Raw genomic sequence first — 20,914 nt, 5'->3', positions numbered from 1 at the left:
AGGCTGCTCTACAACCCTACAACTGAGACACTCTACAGCTGCAAAGAGTTGTTTAGTGTTTGAACTGTCTCCTCTACAAGCAGCCATAAGCGCGTGGTGGATGCAGAGTAATTTGATCACAAGCTGGGGTCGGGTGGCCTGTGTGTGTGTGGATTTGTGTGTTTGCCTGCCTGTGTGTGGGTTCGTGTGCATGTGTCCACGTGTGGGGAGCGGTAGGGTAGTGGTTTGCGAATCCAGTAACCAAGTTGGATTCCCGCACGCGGCCAACACCAGTGACGATTACCTGAACCGGTCCTGAGTCTCACCCTAGGTCGACTCAGCTTCAAATGAGTACCTGGTGTGGTGTGTAAACATCGCCACTAGGGAGACAAAGGCGGCCGGGCGTGGTGTTGGCCACCCACCCCCTTATGTGCCGTGCCAGCCCTTATAGGTGCTCACTAACAGAACTTGCCCCAACACCCTGCCAGGTTATATGGTGGATCTTTGGACTCACATGGTAAACTGGAATCCCATGGTGAACTGGGCTTCCATGGTGAACTGGAATCCCATGGTAAACTGGACTTCCATGGTAAACTGGACTTCCATGGTGAACTGGACTTCGAAGGTAAACTGGACTTACATGGTGAACTGGACTTACATGGTGAACTGGACTTCCATGGTAAACTGGACCCCATGGTCGGCAATCAAAATAACAATATAAAAAGTCCTCTGTACTTCAATGCACGTGGTGAATACGAGACGGCGGGGTCCTTACTAAAGGACGGTCACGAAGCGGTCCTTGAAGAGCCGCGTGCAGGTTGCCGACCCCTGGGTTAGCGTGTGTCACCGTATGTGTGTGTCACCGTGCCTGTGTGTGTGTGTGTGTCACCGTGTGTGTGTCACCGTGCCTGTGTGTGTGTGTGTCACCGTATGTGTGTGTCACCGTGCCTGTGTGTGTGTGTGTGTCACCGTGTGTGTGTCACCGTGCCTGTGTGTGTGTGTGTCACCGTGTGTGTGTGTCACCGTGTGTGTGTGTCACCGTGCCTGTGTGTGTCACCCAGTGACGATTATCTGAACCGGTCCTGGGCCTCCCCTAGGTCGACTCGGCCTCATGAGTACCTGGAGCGGTGTGTAAACATTTCCACTAGGGATACAAAGGCGGTCGGGCGTGGTGCTGGCCACCCACCCCCTCGTGTACCGTTCCGGCCTTCATAGGTGCTCGCTAACAGCACTTGCCCCTACAGTCTGTCAAGGCTATATGGGGGATCTTTGTCTTTGTCTTTGTCTTTGTGTCCTTGTGTCCTTGTGTGTGTGTGTGTCACCGTGTCACCGTGTCTGTGTGCGTGTGGGGCTGGCCACACACACACGGTGACACACACACACAGCACCCGATTATTCGGGCCAGTTCAAGCCCTCAATAGGTGCTCGCTAACCGGCACTTGCCCAACAGCCTGTGTGGTCTATATGGGGAAGCTCTCTTGTGCATCTCTAAATGTGAGTGTCTGGCTGTGGGGGTGAGTGGCTGCGAGCCGTGTGTGCTGGGCGGGTCTGCCTCTGTGGGATAATTGGCAACTGGTTTCCACTTTGCAGGGTAGGGCTTTTGGGACAGTGCAGAGGCAAGTTTGGATTGCTGCTGGTAAGGGGAGCACACACACACATATCAACACACACACACAGGCCACTGCGAAGTTGTTAATAATACATAGCCGCTTGCTGTCCGTGGCACTATATACTTGCGGGAATATTCAATGGCAGGATTGTGGAGAGCGTAACTGAGTTTGAACTTTAGAAACGGGGAACTTGTGTAAGTTTATTGTTATGGCCGGCTTAGTCATATATATTTATAACTTTCTCAGGTGATACATCCCGGAACGGCGCCGTGTGCCGGTAAGCATCTGTACAAAGTGCGACTCGTTCGTGGTGGTGTTTGTGTAACTCGTGATGTGCAGCATGCTCGCATAGTTTAGCGTTCATGACGCTATCTCTACTATGGTTGTAGTGCACGTTTCGCTGTTGAATGTGTTTTGATGTACGTGCATGTTAATTGACATTGCTTTATTAGCTCTTGTGTGCGACGTGCATACACATAGACCGGTACTGCGTGTATTGGTATGTCAGTAACAATCGTTTACGGGTTATATAACGCCAATGCACTAGACCTGCCAATAACGCGCCTGGCTTTTGGGGCAGCCATATGTGTGCGTTGTAACCTATTTTTTTTACGTAAAAACAATCCGGTTGTAAGGTGTTTGTCGCTAGATCTGGCTAATTGAGTAACCCCACCTGCCCGAGAGCGGAGTGGATGGGACAGGTGTGTGCGCGCGGTACGTTCGTCGCTTGCCAACGCCATCCCTGTGACACGCGCACTCCGTGCTGCCACTCTCGCTATTGAACTCCACTCGACGAGAGGGCCCTGCTCATCCTGTGCTGCCCCCTGCACGGACTCGTCACGCTCTCTCCAACAATGGCAGTAAACCAGACGGCCAGACTTTCCTTCCCTCTCTTTCTCCACCTCGTTACAAGGCGTGTGTGTGTGTGGTTACTCTTGAGTCTTGCCACACACAGTCACTGCCACTTAGCCACTCACATCTTGTGTTATCAGTCTAAATAAATCATTGTAAAAAAACGAATAAAAGTCCATTGAGACTGAAAGTTTTTGTTTTTAGAGGAGACCTCGATTAGAAACGAGTAATAGGCGATGCGGGCAGCCGAGGGTGGTGCAACAAAATCCACTGATGTTCTGCACCCCCCCCCCCCGCCACCTTACCTTAAACCCGCACTGACCAGCGTGGTGAAGCATGGTCAGTCACGTCCCATAACCACAAGGTAAGGTCAGGCCGTCATCCAGCAGTGGATTGACACCACGGGTGCTGTAGATCTATGCGTGCTACCTTAACTAACGGCTGATCCTGAAGGCCGTTTTGTGCATTGTTGCTGGGACAAGATTTCCCCAGGAAATGTCTGCAGTGTTTTGTCCATTCTCCTTGGGGGGGGGGGGGAGGCTGTCTTCCAGGGGCACAGGCGCCCGAGCATTGTCCCTTTGTTGGAAAGAATAACTTGAGCGCTATTGTTAGCACAACCTTTAACCATTGTACACAAGGGACATTTATTTTACATCCAATTCTGCTTCGGGTTAGTGTTTTTTTTTTGTTTCACTGGCTGCCACTTAAGGATACGGGGTGGGATGAAATTCTAGTACTGTCCTGGGGCTATTGAATGTCTTGTTTACATCCCGTGTTTTATAGCTTTCATGCTGGTGATTCTCTTTCTGGGAAAGGCAAAACATTTTGCATTACGTTTATTGGTGTTTGGTGAGAGAGAGAGAGAGCGCACTTCACTGTCAATGCTGCAACCTCAGTTTGATTACGGCTAACAACTCGCACTAACCGACATGGTGATGTACGGTCAAACAAATACAAAGACCCCCCCCGTATAGCCCTAACAGACTGTTGGGACAAGTGCTGTTAGCGAGCATCTTATGAAGGCTGGCACGGCAGACGAGGAGGTGGGTGGGTGGCCAGCACCACGCCCGACCGCCTTTGTGGCGATGTTTACACACCACACCAGGTACTCATTTGAGACTGAGTCGACCGATATTGTTTGACCTGAATGGTCCAACGACCTCCCATGACACACGACGTGCAGTGAGTGCTCTTCATCCATCGGTGGATTGGCTGCAACTTGTCATTGGTGTGTTGTTGTTATATTCACTTGTGGGTGGCTGGTAAGTGTTGCCGCTTGCAGTGGAACATTAAAACCCAGTGCTTCATCTTGGATCTTTAAATACCGCTCTGCCACATTATTACCACCACTGTGGTATTTTCTTAGCACGTGTGTTGCATGGCTCAGACACAACTACACTTCTAGAATGAGCGCTGGATGATCGTCCTGTCCCATCGCAGCGCTGTATTAAAAAGACAAAACGTGCCTGTATATCTCAGAATCTGAATATTTATTCTCACCGAAGGATTCGATGAGTTATAAATAAAGCTCCTTTTTTGCAGATGTCCTTTATCTGCTACAACAGCAGATCATTTTCTCACCTGTAGACGGACGCTTGTGTTGCGACCGAAACGTCGTGTTTTCTTTCATAATTTTTTCTATCTCCGCGACTTTACCGAAAGAACCAGAGATTATGGATTCCTGCAGTCACGAAATCTTCAAATCAAGACTGATATCTTTTTCACAGATATCTATCTTATAGAGTGAGGGGGGGGCCCTCCCCCCCCCCCCCCCCCCCCCACTGATGAAGGCTGCAGGCCACCCCTCATTCATTCTTCTTGTCGACGTTTGTTGTTTAATGTTGACTGTGTCAAGTGCCCCCCTGGGTTTCTGTTTATGCCTCCCGTCTACAACAACAACAAAAACGGTGACGCTTACAGGATTGCTGTATACTGTACTGTATTCTGGTATATTATTTGAAGCTGTATTTCACAGATTAAAAAAAACCAAATTCACATGAGAATGTTCGTAAATTAAACGGAGATTGATGCGAGGGCATATTGGAAGTGAGGTACCAAAACAACATAGAGTGGGGATTGTCCGTTATTGCTTTACGTTGTTGCGGCTAGACGGGTGAAAACACTGCACTGAACTGGGCACAGACACCGAGAAATGCGAATTAACTTCGCGGGACATTTTTTTTTCGTCTTTTTAAAAAAATATCATATACGCCCATGAAATTTCAGCGGACATCTGCAGGAGTACTTTTACCATACTTGGTCGTGATTCTGGTGCACATATGGAGAGTGTTTTAGCTGCTTGCCTGGTTCCGGATGGAATGCCAGGGCTGTGTGTGGGTGAGACTGGCACTGCGTTGGCCAAACACCAAACCTTGTACAACAAACCTGCCGAGTGGGTTCCATGAACGTGGGGCTGAAAACTGTGCCCGTGGAATCGTTTCAATGGCAGATTGCTTTGCCCCAAAGTTTTCGGAGCCACGTTTAAATGACTGTTTTGTTGGCTCATATGTCTGCAACCTTTACATTAATTTGTAATAATTGTATCCCTTAAACGACACCAGATTCTGTGCTATTATAATATAGACCATGAGCAAAGCATTTTCTTTTCCGGTATTTTCCGAATTCCGTATTTGACCTCGATGTTGGAATCCTAGGCATGTATATAACAAAAATTCAACACATTGTTCAGTAACACTGTGGCCTCAAAAAATACAAAAGTAGATACTAGGCAATGGTTGGGACAATGGCCCTCCTTTGCAGCATATAGAGAGCCCAGCGAGCAAGAATGGAGTGTTGGGCATTTGACGACTAACATTCTTAAAGGGTCCGTCAGAAACAACTATTTTTTGTGTAGGTGTGTAGAGTGACGTGAGTGCTTGACTGCAGTGAGATGCTTTATTTAATGTGGGGGTGCTAGTGGGAAAATATTAGTCACTTGTATATTGCGCAAATCACAAGTTATCTTTTGACTTAAAACTTTCGTGACTGCAGGAATTCATATTCTATGGTTCTTTCGGTAAAGTCACGTGACTTTACCGAAATAACCGCGCTGACATTACTTGCTCATGGTGGAAGTGCCGCCGCTAGAGAAAGCTCAAAAGAACCTCCCGAGAGGTAGAAATTAGCCCCCTCTGCCATGCTGGCCAGATGTCTTAAAAGTGGTGGGCGTACCCACACTTTACCCCACCATACATGACCTGTACAGAGGCAGGTGATTTTCAGAAACTTTCCCAATTGTTTCAGCCGCCACGCCAGGCACAGCGACCTATTGATCTCAAGTCCAGAGTCCTCACATTTACACCAGGGTAACATTCATTATCCTCAGTAACTACCCACACTCAAACGCAAGAGCTCAGTGCTATGAGATCTCTGATGCCTCGTTTCCTCGGGAAGTGTTAACTGGCCTGGCTCAGTGCTGGACCCAAGAGTTTACGTTCACCACAGGAACCTGACTGAGCGGAACCAATCGCATGGAGGCACGTCACGACACCGCATGCCATGGGCCCCTTCGTGACCTATGCCACGCTCTTGCAACTGGGCCGACCCCACGTAACCAGTTGTGACATCACAGGGTCAACAAGGGAGTGACTGATGAGCGTGTTCGGAACGTAACTCGCTCGGCCTGACTTCTCAGCTGTGCTTGTTTTAAGAGCGCACTCATGAATTGCATAACCAACACATTTCGGCTAAATTTAGTTCAAGAGTTTAGTCTAACTCATTTGTTGCATTGTGTTTTCTTTAAAAAATAAAAGCAGCGCATTTGCCATTGGTTCCTAAATAGCGTGTCCTTAAACAAATTACGGCTATGATTGGTCCAACAATGACTCTAATAAGAGGCGAAATTTGTGAAAATAATAATAATACATTTTAATTTGAATTAGCTTAAAATGATTTATTTAATGTTAAGCATACGAACTACGTTGTAAGATTTTTTTTCTGACCACATTCCAAGCAACACGCCGTACAACACCTGCCCTCGGGAGCTGCACAGCACAACAGCTAAAACCTACGAAGTCTTGTGACTTGCGCAACCTTCTGTGCTCGACCTCCTTGTGAGTGAAGGAGGCCATAGGCATTGACCTCCTGGCTGCAGCGGATTGACAGCTACTGACAAGAGCGAGGAATTGGGAAGGAAACTCAAGTGTGAGATTGTGGCAAACCAATTGCATTGGCATAAGCAGTGGGCTCTTTCGGCGTATGTTCCAATAACCTGTTTACATTTCAAGTAGGACCAACATCTTGCCGCAGCGTTTGACATCGTTTGACATCGTTGTTTCTCAATGCTGCGTTAATGTGCATGGAAAATTCGCCAACAACAGACACCTGTGTTTAAGTGAGAGCTCTAGAACTCAAGCAGTCAGGAGTAAAAGTACGCTAAGCACCGTATTGTATGCAAGCAGTACTTATCATCACTGTACCTGATCAAGTCAACCCCCCCCACCCCCTACTCACATGAGCAACGCGGTGGCACTCAATGTAGTATCACGAAAAAAGTTAGATTTTCCCACAAAGTGGTAGTCATTTTATTGGTCCCAGACAGATGATGAGCTGACCAGGATTTGGGCCCCACAAACTTTGTGTGTAAACGAACAGTGCCACCCCAGCCAGGGCTGCACGCATGAACGTGCCAACTTTTTTTTTGCTGCACGTACCGTAATTGCCACCGTAGGCTTTGGAGAGGGGAGGGTCACAAGTGGTGCGCACATTTTAAACACAAAATTATCTTACCCCGTTGCACTTAATGGCTTATTTTGGGTGCAACCGCCGTAACGTGACGCAATTGATTGAGGTGGGGCAGCGCAGGCTCGGTGAGCTGCCACTATGTTCGAGAAATAAGAACTAGTTTATTGATGGCAATGATAAGGCATGCCATACTCTGGCATTGTTTTTGGATCGATTGAATGAATGCTTTGCAGTTGTGTGTGAAATGTGTTTGCATAATGACCGGTCCCACTCCTAAGAAGAATACTATAGCTCTAAGAACCATCATTTGTTGTGATAATAGACCCCGAAGAACAACATTTTAACACAATTTCCAGAGCTATATGGTGGCCAGTGAGGCTTGGCTCTCCAACACACCGGTGTGCTGTACTAGTGACGAATTGGCATCTTCTGTTTATGTGACGACCCTAACTAGTTGGCTGTGTCGGGTGGTGGCGGGTTTAACAACGCTTTCTTATATTTACGCGATTAAACCCCAAAAAACCTGTATTTTGGTGGCCAGTACGTAGCAATACAAAAACATAGATCCCTTATCAACTCCTGTCGATGTTTTTAGTGTTCTGTATTCACTTCCATTTGTCAGTTGTCTGGACACATGTACTGATTTTTTTACAAAAAACTCCAACAGGAATTTTCCGAACATTCCCTACATGGACTCTTTGAGACACTGGGTGAACAATGTTACCGGCCTTTAAACAGTGTCAGATTAAGCTAGTGTGGGGCCTGTAGCAAATTTTATAAAAGGGCCCCAAAAAAACCCATAAATGTTACAACACGAACTTGAACTTGCATAGTAAAGTAATTGTATTTTTTGATTTGCTATACAGCCAGATAATACGACAAATCGCTAACCTTAAACACCCAGTTGTTCATAAAAGTTTAAGGCAGTATAGTACTATAGTAATTACTAGAGCAAGTGCAGAATCACTGAACCGGAATTGATAGCTTGAAAGCATTTAGCGCGGGGCCCTTGAAAGTGCGGGGCCCGTAGCATATGCTACTTTTGCTACTAGGATAATCCGGCACTGCCTTTAAATAGTAGATTCTATTCGAGCTGGGCTCTCTAATTGATTTTGGTGACGCGGCCCAAAGGCGACGCGGCCCAAAGGCAGCGCGTCTGCCGCTTGTTGCAGAGGTTCGCGGTTTGCATCCAGCGGCCGCCCTGGTGAATACTGCGGGGGTGTAAGAAGCACAGCAACATGCCGTTTGTGAACGTTTAAGATCCTCTGACATAATCCTCAAGAGTAGGCCAAGGTGTATCGGCATCAAAGTCAAACATAATTCAATTGGAATTTACATGTCAATCATTGTCCCCCCCACACACACCTGTGATAACTTGATGGACTTAGTGAGGCTTTACTGGGTAAACACGGAGAAAATAAACTCTACTCTTTAGCTCTTCCTTTCTACAGGTACTCGAAAAATTGGAAAATAACACATGCCTCGGGTGCCGCTGGACAGGCGATGATAGGCGGGGCTTGGAGACTAATTTGCATGATTGCTCTGGGCGTGGGTTCAAGGGGGTTTCCCGTCCCAGCTCTAGATCGTATTTAACGTTAAACTCATGTCGCAGTACAGGGCAGCGAAACTCCACGTCTATCCGTCTTCTTAATATTGTCATCTGTGCCAGCATTTTAAAAGCAAACCCCACTATCCAAGATGTGTGACTTCAAGTTTCACAGTACTGTAATATTCGTGCTTTTGCTTGGGTAAACGAGTGAACCCAGAAATGGGTGCAAATGAATGCTGTGGTTTATTTCACGTGTTCGCACTCGGATAAAAAAAAAAGAAATGTTCAGTAATTTTGCGCAGATAAACACGTTTCACAGGGAGGTTGGAGTGTTGAATTAGCTCGGCTGAGAATCTGGGGTTGGAATCTGGATGGCCAACTGCAATCAATCCGGGCTCTCGATTGTCTGTGAGGTGTTGTGGTCTCCGCACAGTCGCGAACGACTGCAGACGAAAAAAAAATTCACGTGAAATTTGGTTTGGCATTTAATTTGTCTACATTCCAGGTGTAATAATTACTGTCATGCTATGAACATAACATAAGAGTGTGAAACATGTGTTCGTGCCAATATTAATTAGGCGTGTGTGACGTTAAACCGTGTTATTTGCCATCATAAAGATTATTTCAATGTTGTGAATTGAAAGTGCGCAGACTTGATTCTGAGCCATGTTGTTGGATAAGAAAGATAACACAATTTGGATTGATTAATCCAACCACATCTAAAGACACTCTACAGAACAATGGGACATGGACATCCAGTGAGTAGAAGGCATATTCTTTATTTACATATCACAAGAGTCAGTCATAGGCAGAGGAATATTTAGCTTCACTCACTGGGCTGATCTGCTCTCATGCAATGAAGATTATTATTTGTAAAATGTGATGCGTATGTGCGTTGCATTTTTAAGAATCCAGTAGGCAGCCAGGCATAAATGTGTTGTGACCTTTGTCACCATGAATCACTTCCCGTTGTGATATGTTGTAAATGCAATCACGGTGAAAACCCCGAGATGGAAATGTGTCGCCTGGGATTCTCATCAAATTTAACGCCGCATTACAAGTGGCGAGCAGATGGTGGTCCAGCAGCAGCAGGTCTTCACCGTGACTTAAAATTTGAACCACGTGGGAGCAAAATGCCTTGAGTAGAATGCGTACAGATCGGTTTTTAACGTTCAAGGGACGTATTAAAAGTGAGACTGGAAAAAAAAACTACACCCAAATTTTGAACGGGTCGGGTTTTCAAAATTCGAACAATGCAAAGGAAATCCACGGCGCTTGGCGAGTCAAAATAACACGCCCTCACATAAATTTAATACTAAAATGCTTACAGAACACAGCACAGTTCTACATTGTGATCACGCCGAATGCAGCGTTCAATGCAGAGCACATGCGAATTATTCAGTTGTAAATACTGCACAATGTATGTTGAAATAATTTCTCACCGTACGTAGCCAAACGTGCTAATCGGAGGTGTTATTTTGAGTGGCACACTTTGCTCTCAACCCCCGATGACCTGCGTTGGATTCCCGGCCACAGCAAACATCAGTGGCGTGTGGTATCTCAACTGTTCATGGGCGCTGCCTTTCGCCCATCCGCACTGACCGGCGTGGGGAAGTATGACCTCAACAACTCCCACGACTGACACGGTGTGGGAACTGACACGGTGTGTGTGCGAACTCGTAACGAATTGACACGTTTTGTTTACGTGACAAATCTTACTAATTGGCTGTGTCCTGTGGTGGTGGGTTATCGACACATTAATATTTACGCGATATAACCCAACAAAACCTTTATGATGAACGGTGTGGGGGGGGGGGGGGTCTTCGTCCAGCAATGAGTTAATGGCTGTAAATTATTTTCTGATTATAAATATTGTATAATGATTATTTTCATAAGAAAGAAAAACTGCAGGGAAGGGCAACAGAGGCGTTGACGGCTGTGGAGATCATTTTTCTGGTTTTGTACCCCACACCCCCTACCCCACACCGCCACCCTCCCTGTCTCTCCTCGCTTGCTCCCCCCCCCCCCCCGTCTCTTGCCTATATGGCCTCTTGTTGCAGCAGCCCTTTTGCCCACTTCAGCAATTGTTTCTTGCTGTTGGTTGTCCCAACCTGATGACGGACGCTTGTGTTGCGCCCGAAACGTCGTGATTTAATTTATTTTATACCTACGCGACTTTACCGAAAGAATCAAAGAGTATGAAAAGAACACCTTTATATATATTTTTTTATAATTCGAAATTTCTAAAGACTAATGAGTATGGAAAGTTTCATAGATGGAATAACTACGCATCAAAGTAATTCTTTATACTCATCGTTGGTTTTCAAACTGATTAAATGTATCTGTGTAGTGATCCACCCCATGCTCACCCGCCGATTTGGTGTGCAATTTGGTTGTGATTCAAATGAGGAATAATAGCAACCTCTTATCGCCGGCAGAGATTCTGTAATATCCATAAAATAAAACACAGACCATTTGAAAAACACAACTTCAGAAAAACGCAAGTTCACCGCACATATCGAGAGATTACGAATCGATATTGCGGAAACAATGCATCATTTAGATCTCTAATACAGGTTGTTTAAAGACTGAGCAGTATTATTAGAAAACCACTACAGCTGTGGCACTTTTAAATCTAGATTGAAAACGAATTTCTTTAGAACTGCTTCTTGTGTTTAAGTTGTTGTCTTTCTCCCGCACATCCGATTAGCACATACATTCATTATACCATGATAATTAGTGGACTTATTCACATGGGCCTTACCTTCATTCCATGTATTGAGCAGTCGAGGCTAGTGATTGATTCGGCTACGCATGTCAGTCTTTAGCTGCTTGCGTTCGTCTTGCCAGCATAAGTCTGTCCGGCTCAATTAAATGACACACAGCTTACAAATGTGCGTGGTCAACTTATAAAAACACGACCACATTCGCCATTCCTACTCCCTTACAAACTAAAACAATATATAGCAGGGTTATGTTTCAGGCAATACCCCTTCTTCAGAGTGAGAGGGTAAAGCGATTGGCTGACTTGGAGTTGAGGATGTCACTTTACAATGTGGAGGCTTTGAGAAATGTGGTAAATTTTAAGGAAGTTCACAGACAGTTTTGTATTGACTTTCAGAAATTATTTGGCGATGCTGCTGCATTGTATGTATGTATATTGAACTTCTTTCGCACAATTTGTAGCCAACCGTGCCAATCGGAGGTATGGGGGGAAGGACAACAAACGAAAACAAAAATAAGTTCGAAAGAAATGAGTTTTAAATCTATATTTAAAAGTGCATAGCTCCAGTGGCTTCCTAATATCGGAAGGAAGAGCATTCCAGACGGCCGCAGAAGCAAATCTGAAAGCGTGCGATGCAGTGGCCGTCTTTGTTCTATGGGTCACCAAAAGCTGCTGCGAGGATGACTGAATGTCACGTGATGGTTTACGCTCCTTGACGAGATCGGCGTTGGCAGTGGTGCACACGAACAATTAACAAAAACAACTCAACACAGTCGTCAACAACACTCTTTTACGTGCTATGTGAATAAGGACTCTTGCCCCAAATGGCACCTATTCTAAAAAAAGTTTTAAGTCCACATGATTAACAAGCGTTTAGAGTGTTTTTGTGACTTGACTTATGATTATTTTTCTACTAGTAGGCGATGAGAATGAAACCCTTATGAAATCAAGAACACGTGAATAAATTGATGTAGCCACATATATATCGAGATTTGTCAAGTTATGTGCATTAAGAACTATATCAGAATGAATGAACACAAATGAGCTGTGCATTATGTGAGGCCATACCCAGCTACAACGATCACTAGCATTGGGAAATGTATATAACTGGGAGGGTTAATTGTATTGACAGAAAATTGTAATGGACTTTTTGTTTTGTGGTCGAATACACTTGGCAGGCTAAGATATGCACGGGGTGACCAGCCCCTCCCCACCCAGCCCCACCCCTCCCACCCCCCACCCAGCCACACTCCCCACCCAGCCCCTCCCCACCCTCCCCTCCCCACCCAGCCTCTCCCCACCCTCCCCTCTTCACCCAGCCCCACCCCTCCCATTTTTGAATGCACGACGGACGGACGGACACAATAATCCCCTGTGGGCTGGTGTAACCAGGAGGTTCCTACCAGTATAAGATTTGTGTATCTTTAACATCTGCTACTCTGTGTTGTGTTTTTACACGAGTTTCTCATTATGTCCATCTATTAATTGGGTTGATTTGTCATGTTTACTTATATATAAAACTTATATGCGCTGTCTTCAATACATTTATTCAACGAAATAATCATGCTTTTGCTTTGTTCACGTATATTCCATTCACAAGCTGATACATTAATTTGGAAGAACGCAACAGTTTGTGTTTCACACTGCCAATCTCCCAAACACATCTTTTTTTTTAAATCAAATAAGCATCAAAAGTTAGTAACTAAACAAGTACTCCGGAGGCATATTGATCGTCTTTTCTTTCAGCAGTAGACACGGTGAAGTCATCTGTCTCCTACAACCTTTCCCTACATTATTAGGAATTCTTCAGAGTTTGAAATGGCAGCTGCCTCCCACATGCCGGGTCTGAGAGCAGGGACAATTATTCGTTCTGAAGGGTGGAAGTGCGAGCCGGCTTGCCGCACGCTGCGAAATAACAAGCGTGAACGACTCCTGTTGAGTCTCATAGATAAGGTGCTTTGTGAATGGCCAGGAATGCGCCTCTCGGCCGGAGGAATTGGCTCATAAATCCATTCTGATGTCTGGCCCTTCAGACGGAGTTGTCTGTGCGCAGTGGCTGCAGCCACACAGTTGTGGTTGCTCTGTGGTTCGGCGCAATTGTAAGTGAACACGAGCTGTGATTTATTTTGTTCGCTTGAAATGAACGTATATCGCGCTGTCGAAGGTGGACATCTCACTGCGTGATACCTGAGAGCGTCATAGACATGCTGACGCATGTAACCAATGCACGCTGAGATGCTGTGAGAAAATCAAAGGCGTTCTAGGTAATGATGGGAAACAACACAGGGGATGCTCTTCACTGCTGCTGTTACAATGCATCGCGTTGCATTGTGTGTAAAGGTACAATTTTATTATAAATGACATCAATTGTCCCCTGAGAGAAAGAAACGCACGCTCATTATGCTCACTTTGCAGGTGATAGCTTGCCATTGTATGTTGCACTATGAAGTAAGCACACATTTGACCACTTAGCTGGGCCATTATGGTTCGTGGGTTGCTTTCCACAACGTCTTTTGGCATTGGACCATGTATTCTTTAGTTCCTGATGAAGCTCGCAGCAAAATGTGGAGCGAAATGTCAGACGAACATCACGGCGAAACAACGCCGCGGGTGGTATGACCCCGACGACATATCGGAGGGCTACTATGCGGCATGGCCGCGGAAAGCCTGCGCAGTCAGGCGACAGTGTCGTCTGTTCCTGAATGCAGATGTTGCTGCAGCCTTCAGTTGCAATGCAGAGGTGACCTCTAGGAGTGAGATGATTCATCCATTAATCGATTAACATCAGTTTTTAAGGTCACAGATGCATGCTTTGAAGTTCACGTGTAAGAATCTACGTAAAAAATATGTATACATTTGTTGGTCTTTTTTGGATTTTGTTATTCATGTTGCAATCCATAATGGAGATTTTTTTGGGTTAGATCGCGTAAATATATAAATGTGTCGTTAAAACCGCCACCACCCAACACAGCCAATTAGTAAGGGTTGTCACGTAAACAGAACATGCCAATTCGTCACTAATACAGCACACCGGTGTGTTGGAGAGCAAAGCCACAACATTTACAATCTGAGTACGACGTTTTGCCAGTAATTACAACTAGCTTCATGAGGCGACAGCCAGATTTGGTGCAATATTTGCTTCGTGTCATGAGATGTAGAATATATTTGGAGAAAAAAAAGTGCACAGCATTGTGAACTCATGTGTATGAGAACAGCTGCACCAGATATACTCACAAAACTCTTTCTAACAAACCCTCCAAGTAGCCTGCTCATCCACTGCTTTTTGTGTTTGGTTTGATGTCCTTCCCCGACATCTCCGCACCTCCGATTAGCACGGTTGACTACGTACGGTGTGAAATACGTTCAACTCACGTAAGTACATGCTCGGGGAATAACTTTTCCACACCATCTGCTCTGTGATTGGTGTTTTCCACATGATGGGTCAAACCGATATTTAAAAAAAACATACGAATTAAATATGAGATGACTATCTTTTGCAAAATTGTCACACGGGCTGAGACCGTTAGTTTAACGAACGCAGGCTTTCGGGGCCAACTTATCCATAATAGAAGTTTTTTTTTGGTTTGATTGTGTAAATATTAATGTGAGACAATCAACTTGCCACACTTGACAGATTGGTTTAATCACAGGCAACTGTTAATATTTTAATCCTAACTTAGTCAGTACATTAGTCACCTTAATCTTAGTGTATTTGACGAGAACATATGGAATTCTAGTCAAGTCTTAGTCCGTTGAATATATTTTGTCATTAAAATAAACATATTCTTGGGTCTTTCGATAAAGTCACGTAGATAGGTTCAAAGACAATTACATCTACGTTACTTTTCCTAAAGACCCAATAATATGAATTCCTGCAGTCACGAAAGCTTTAAGTCAAGATTTAAAATAAACATGTTTTAGCTGTAATGTGAGTTTATAAATGAAATCCACAGATTAAGACTAGGCTCAGCTTCCACAGGTTGTCATTAACCCGACTTATGGCTAAAATAACTGAAATGCTGACCCAATTAATACTGCCAGATTGGAACCCTGGATCTTGGCAGTGCCATATCGGCCCTCTGACTTCCGAGCAACTCGGCCACGATAAAATAAAGCATTTTAAATGTGCATATGTTGCATGTAATCAGTTACTTTGACACGTGCAGTCGCGAGGAAATTACCACGGTGTAACCTAAAGAACACAATATTTGAGACTTAAGGAGAAAAAAACAAAATCGATTCCGGAATCGATGCACGGACACAATGAATTGCGAGTGAGCACGCCACTCATTTGTTTGGAGAGAGCCCCTCTGCGCAGCCTATTCGGGCGAAGTGAAACACAATCCCAAGTGTCAAAATAGCATCCCACGTAAACCTGAAATGGGGTCAGCTTGACCCTGATTGCCCACGCTCGCTTGATTGTACCACAATAGGCACAGAAGAACCAACACGCCGCTTTCTAGGCTGCAGTTTCCGCATGCAGAGGCGGGGAACTTGCAATTCGCAATTGGTTTTGCGGCTGGGTGCTTGAGCCCTGTTTAGGACCTGCGGTTGAGCTGTGTCAGACAAAGCGGCGCATTTGACCAACAGAATATCGAGCGTGACGCCACACCGCACAGCACGGCGAGTGACCGTCCGCCTGCAGGGGCATGGATTCGCTTCCGAACTGCACCCCGAGTCGGAATGTCGTATAACGAACTCCGCGTGCGTGCACCCCAAATGCTGACGACCACCATTTAATGCGGGGAAGGCAAATTAGATGCTTTTAAACTTGTTTTAGGGGCCGTCCATAAATGACGTCACGCGGTTTTGGACGATTTTTGACCCCCCCCCCCCTCCTTCGTCACACGGCGTCACAAAAATGAAGACCCCCCCCACCTCAAATATGACGTCACAAAGCTCTGCCCCCACCACAAAAAAACATGCTTCAAATCGCTTTAGACTATTGTCATCGTAGTGCGTATTTAATGCGGCGCTGCACTCTGATGTTGTAGGAGAAAACATTTATTAAAAAGTGTATTTAATTAAGTAGAACGTGTTGTCTATATTTATTAAAAGTTGCGCATTTTGATGTGACGTCATATTTCTCAAAACCTCATCCCTCATCACACATCGTCACAAATGTCTGACCCCCCCTTCCCCCCCTAGTTGCGTGACGTCATTTATGGACGGCCCCTTAATAGTTTTACACATTTTTATTCCAATTGTGCTATTGGCGTCGTGTTGTACAGTTGACATGAGACTGTCATTTTCATGATTTGAATTACCATAACTAAATTTTTTGTCAGATTTTACGTGAACATTTTTTTGGTGACATAGCTGAGACCATGTAAGAATAGGTTTACCCTTTCTGGAAATAAAACAGGTCTTAAGATGTTAAAACACCAAACTGAAACCTTTTTCAAGGAATCATGTCTGCATTAACCACATATACTTGTGAACATACAAAAAAACTGTGCTCTGATATTCTATACATTGTCTTCGAAACTGATTGGTCCACACCAGAGACAGCTATCGTTAGAGCCTCGTCTCAAACAGTGTTCAACCAGAGGATGCCGAAAGGCGAACGTCACAAAGACAATGCCACTCTCAGGACATTGGGAGCTCGGGTTGAGCAGCTACATCACGGGACCTCCCTTGCCATTATCAAAATATAAGAATAGGGTTGCATGTTCACCACAAGTATATGTGGTTAATGCGGACATGATTCCTTGCAAAAGGTTTCTGTTAGATGTTTCAACATCATAACACCTGTTTTATTACTAGAAAGGGTAAAACCTATTCTTATATTTTGATAATAGCAAAGGAGGTCCCAGGATATAGCTTTGCTTGAAAATCCAGTTTAAAGCTAAATGGCCTGAGACACGGACTCAAACCCAGCGTTCAACCATCTCCATCAAATGATAAAGAGAAATTCAGAAGACCCAGTTTGATAGCTAAAATCGGCATACTTTATTTATGAAATATACGACATACATTTTAGTTTAAAATTTGTATATGTTGTATAAGTCTTGGGATCTAAACATGTGTCTAATTTTATAAGTACTATACCTTTTTTTTATCCAAGTAATGAAAGCCACTAAATCAAATAAACTTGGCTGAAACGGCTGCTGTGTGGGAGTGGAAATTTGGTTGCGATTGTTGTTTCGGTTTATTTACCTTTTTTTTTCTCCAATGAATTGATGCACGATGCCTGGGGAATAGGAGCCGCCGGTGAAAATGTAAACATTGCAAAGGATTCAGAGCGGCTTTCGGGTTGGGTGGGAAGCCTTGGCAGGGCTGTGTCTTGTCACTCAGCCACAGGCACTAAGCAGCTTCCACGGGCAGCTGGAATTTCTGAGTCTCTTCCTCCCCCCTCTTTCTCACAGCGGTAATTAAAACCAGAGGTGCTGGTGGTGGCGGCGTCCAATTTCAGACCAGCGGTTCGTAAGTGACTTTGTAAAGTTTAACAAACGGCATCTAAAAAGGTCCGCGAAGCAATTTCTTACAGATGACTTCTTCTTTCGTGTGGCTTGTTGCGGAGATGGGCAACTGATTTTTGGAACAGCAACCCGATGTTCTGAATCAATGTCTACAGGTCCATTAACCTCTCAACGGCGTTGCTTTTAAGTTGATGAATTAATGACTTGGTCCCAGTAAACACGGAACATTGGTCCAACCCAACGTTGAGCCAACATTGGACCAACAGTTGCAGCCACATGCCAATGTCGGCCGAGCTTTGCATGTTTACCGGGCTGCCTTCGATCAATGGTCTTGATAGATGTTTTCTTTTTTTAAAATCTTGTTACTGTATGGATAACTTGGCCGTACGTGTATTTTGTTGGTGTTGTTTCTGCCAGGTTATATTTTGTTAGCCGCGTACACTTAATTACTGTTGAGCGCAAAAGGCACTCAGAAGTGAAACGGGCCTTTCTGTGCACGGGGCGACAGCCTCGTCTTAATAACCGCTCTCGGCTCTGACTGTGCGAGTGTGAAAGGCACCTCTTGAGCTCTTGGTGTTGCTGGCTTGCAAGCTGACCCAGCCTGCGCTTTGCCTTGGCATTGACACAAGAATGCCCTGTGCACGCACGGCTCAGCATCCACAGCGCAGCACTGCTAACTGGTGCCTGCTGAGCGTGGCCCAGAAGCACACAGAGAAGTGGGCCAGTAAGAGACAGAGTGCGCGTGTGTGTTAGATGCATGGGGAGCGGTGGTGTAGTGGTTAGCGCTACGCTCCTCTACGAACCCGGCGACCCGTGTTCGATTCCCGCTCACGGCCAACACCGGTGACGATTATCTGAACCGGTCCAGGGCCTCCCCTAGGTCGACTCAGCCTCAAATGAATACCCGGTGCGGTGTGTAAGCATCGCTACTGGAGACACAAAGGCGGTCGGGCGTGGTGTGCTAGCCACCCACCCCCTCGTGTACCGTTCCGGCCTTCGTAGGTGCTCTCTAACAGCACTTGCCCCGAAAGTCTGTGCAGGCTATACGCGGGGAGCTGTGACTTTGTCTTTGTTACATGCCCGAGAGAGAATGGAGAGAGACTTGGCGGGGAAGTGTCGTGGCGAGAGAAGGGGATGGAGGACGAAGGAAGGGGCGTGTGGGGGGGAGGGGGAGGGAGGAGAGTTGTGGGGTGTGCAAGGGAGAGAGGAGAGAGAATTGACTTAAGGGCGCCCCACCTGTGCTGAAACAAGCCGTGCAAGTCAGAGAGGCCCAAGCGAGTTGTTTGGGGTCCCCACCCACTCCACCCGACTTCACTCGTCTGTGACGTAGCGGAGTTTGTGTGTGTGTGGGGGTGGTGGTGGTGGTGGAGACTGCAACCGAGCCACTGCTCTCTCTCTCTCCCGTGTGTGTTGTTGCTGTACCGTGGTCGTCTCCTCTCAGGCAGCAGCAGCAGCGGCAGCGTCGGCTTCTTCGGCTCAGTTTTGGCAGCGTCCGAGGATTTAAGGAGAGAGAGGAGGAGGAAGAGGAGGGGGGAGCGCTGCTCGGCTCGGCTCGCGAGAGGGGAAACGAAACGTGCGAGAAGCTGAGGGGTCGACGGATTTCTCCCGCCGTCACTTTTGCCCGAGAGCCATGGTCCAGAGCTAGGGGTGCGTGGGGAGCCCACAGAGCTGGGGCGGCGGCGGCGGCGGAGAGAGAGAGGAGGAGGAAGATCGTCTGGTCGTGTTGAAGTTGACGGGGAGGCGCTGCTGCTGCTGCTGTCGTCAGGTGAGGCTCGGGGTTGACGGGTGACAACTTTCCTCCACGTTGTCCACAATGAGCTCGCTTCTGGTGGCTCACCCGAGTAGATTGGACCGCTGCCTTGCCCGAGACTCTGTACTCAATGGGAACAATACTCGGCAATGGGCCAAACTAGCTGACTTGTTTATGGTTTAAATATTGACTGAAAATTTTCGTGACTGCAGGAATTCGTATCCTTGGTTCTTTCGGAAAAGTCACGGAGATAGAAAATAAAAGTAATAAAATTAAAGTTAAAAAGTAAAAATATAAATAATAAATTGCAAATAATTACATTATTTTTAATTGTATTATTTGTATTTTCTATCTACGTGGCTTTACCGAAAGAACCAAGTATATTTGTTTTTGTTTTCCCTCTTAGGGCATTTCATTTCCTTTCTTTCTTACACTTTATGTCCGTTTAGTGTTGATTGCCGCGCCATAGATCTCATTGGTTGTTCATTATTCACTGAACTCGCTTTAAAGTGTCACTCTCATAGACCTATATACACACACACACGCGCATGCACACGTTGTAAACCGTGGCGTTTGTACAAGCCGCCTGCCGTTGTTGGGAGAGAGCTGTTTCTTCAGCTTGTTTAACTGAGAGGTTCGCTTGTAAATGTGGCCGCTAGTAAAAGCAGCTGGCATGTTGTGGATTTCGCGTTTTGGGGCCGTACATAAATGACGTCACGCACCTGGGGGGGGGTCAGACATTTGTGACGATGTGTGACGAGGGGGGGGGGGGGGTTGAGAAATGTGACGTCACATCAAAATGTGCAACTTTAAATGAATAAAGACAACACGTTCTACTTAATTAAATAGACTTTTTAAATAAATGTTTTCTCCTACAACATCAGAGTGAAGCGCCACATTAAATACGCACTACAATGGCAATAGTTTAAAGCGATTTGAAGCATGTTTTATTTGGGGGGGGGGGGCAAAGCTTTGTGACGTCATATTTTAGGGGGGGGGGGGTCTGACTTTTTGTGACGCCGTGTGACGAGGGGGGGGGGGGGGAGTCAAAAATCGTTCAAAATCGCGTGACGTCATTTATGGACGGCCCCTTTCCTGAAGAAGCTCCCAGCACGGGGAACGAAACGTCGGACATTGCGCCGAACAACATGCCGTGTGTCGACCCGAGAACGCATGGGAGAGATGGCGTGTGAAGGGATGCGTCAGGGACACGGAACAATTTAAATTATGCAGTACCACAAGGGGCATCTGTTCTCACTTCTCTAAACACCAGCGCGGCACCTTACCAAATGTAGCGGATATTACGTTTTTTGTTGTCAAGGAAAATACAAATTTTTTTGATTT

General features: G+C 45.9%; 1 protein-coding gene across 2 annotated transcripts in view; it reads left to right on the top strand.

Moving 5' to 3' along the window:
* Nucleotides 1-1,763: 1,763 nt before the first annotated feature.
* LOC133342398 (pleckstrin homology domain-containing family G member 3-like) overlaps nt 1,764-20,914 on the top strand; it is a 103,582-nt gene continuing 84,431 nt past the window's right edge. Inside the window, exons 1-2 of one of the 2 annotated variants that reach the window (XM_061551549.1) lie at nt 1,764-1,866; nt 19,262-19,585. The gene's annotated coding sequence lies outside the window, so the exon portion shown is untranslated. Of the gene's footprint in view, nt 1,867-19,068; nt 19,586-20,914 lie in introns of those variants that run through there. The other variant, XM_061551548.1, reaches the window with a different exon arrangement.

This window comes from Lethenteron reissneri, chromosome 14, assembly GCF_015708825.2.
Source record: "Lethenteron reissneri isolate LAM-NWPU_2019-01 chromosome 14, ASM1570882v1, whole genome shotgun sequence".
NCBI lineage: Eukaryota > Metazoa > Chordata > Hyperoartia > Petromyzontiformes > Petromyzontidae > Lethenteron > Lethenteron reissneri.
This window is presented reverse-complemented; position numbering and strand designations above follow the sequence as displayed.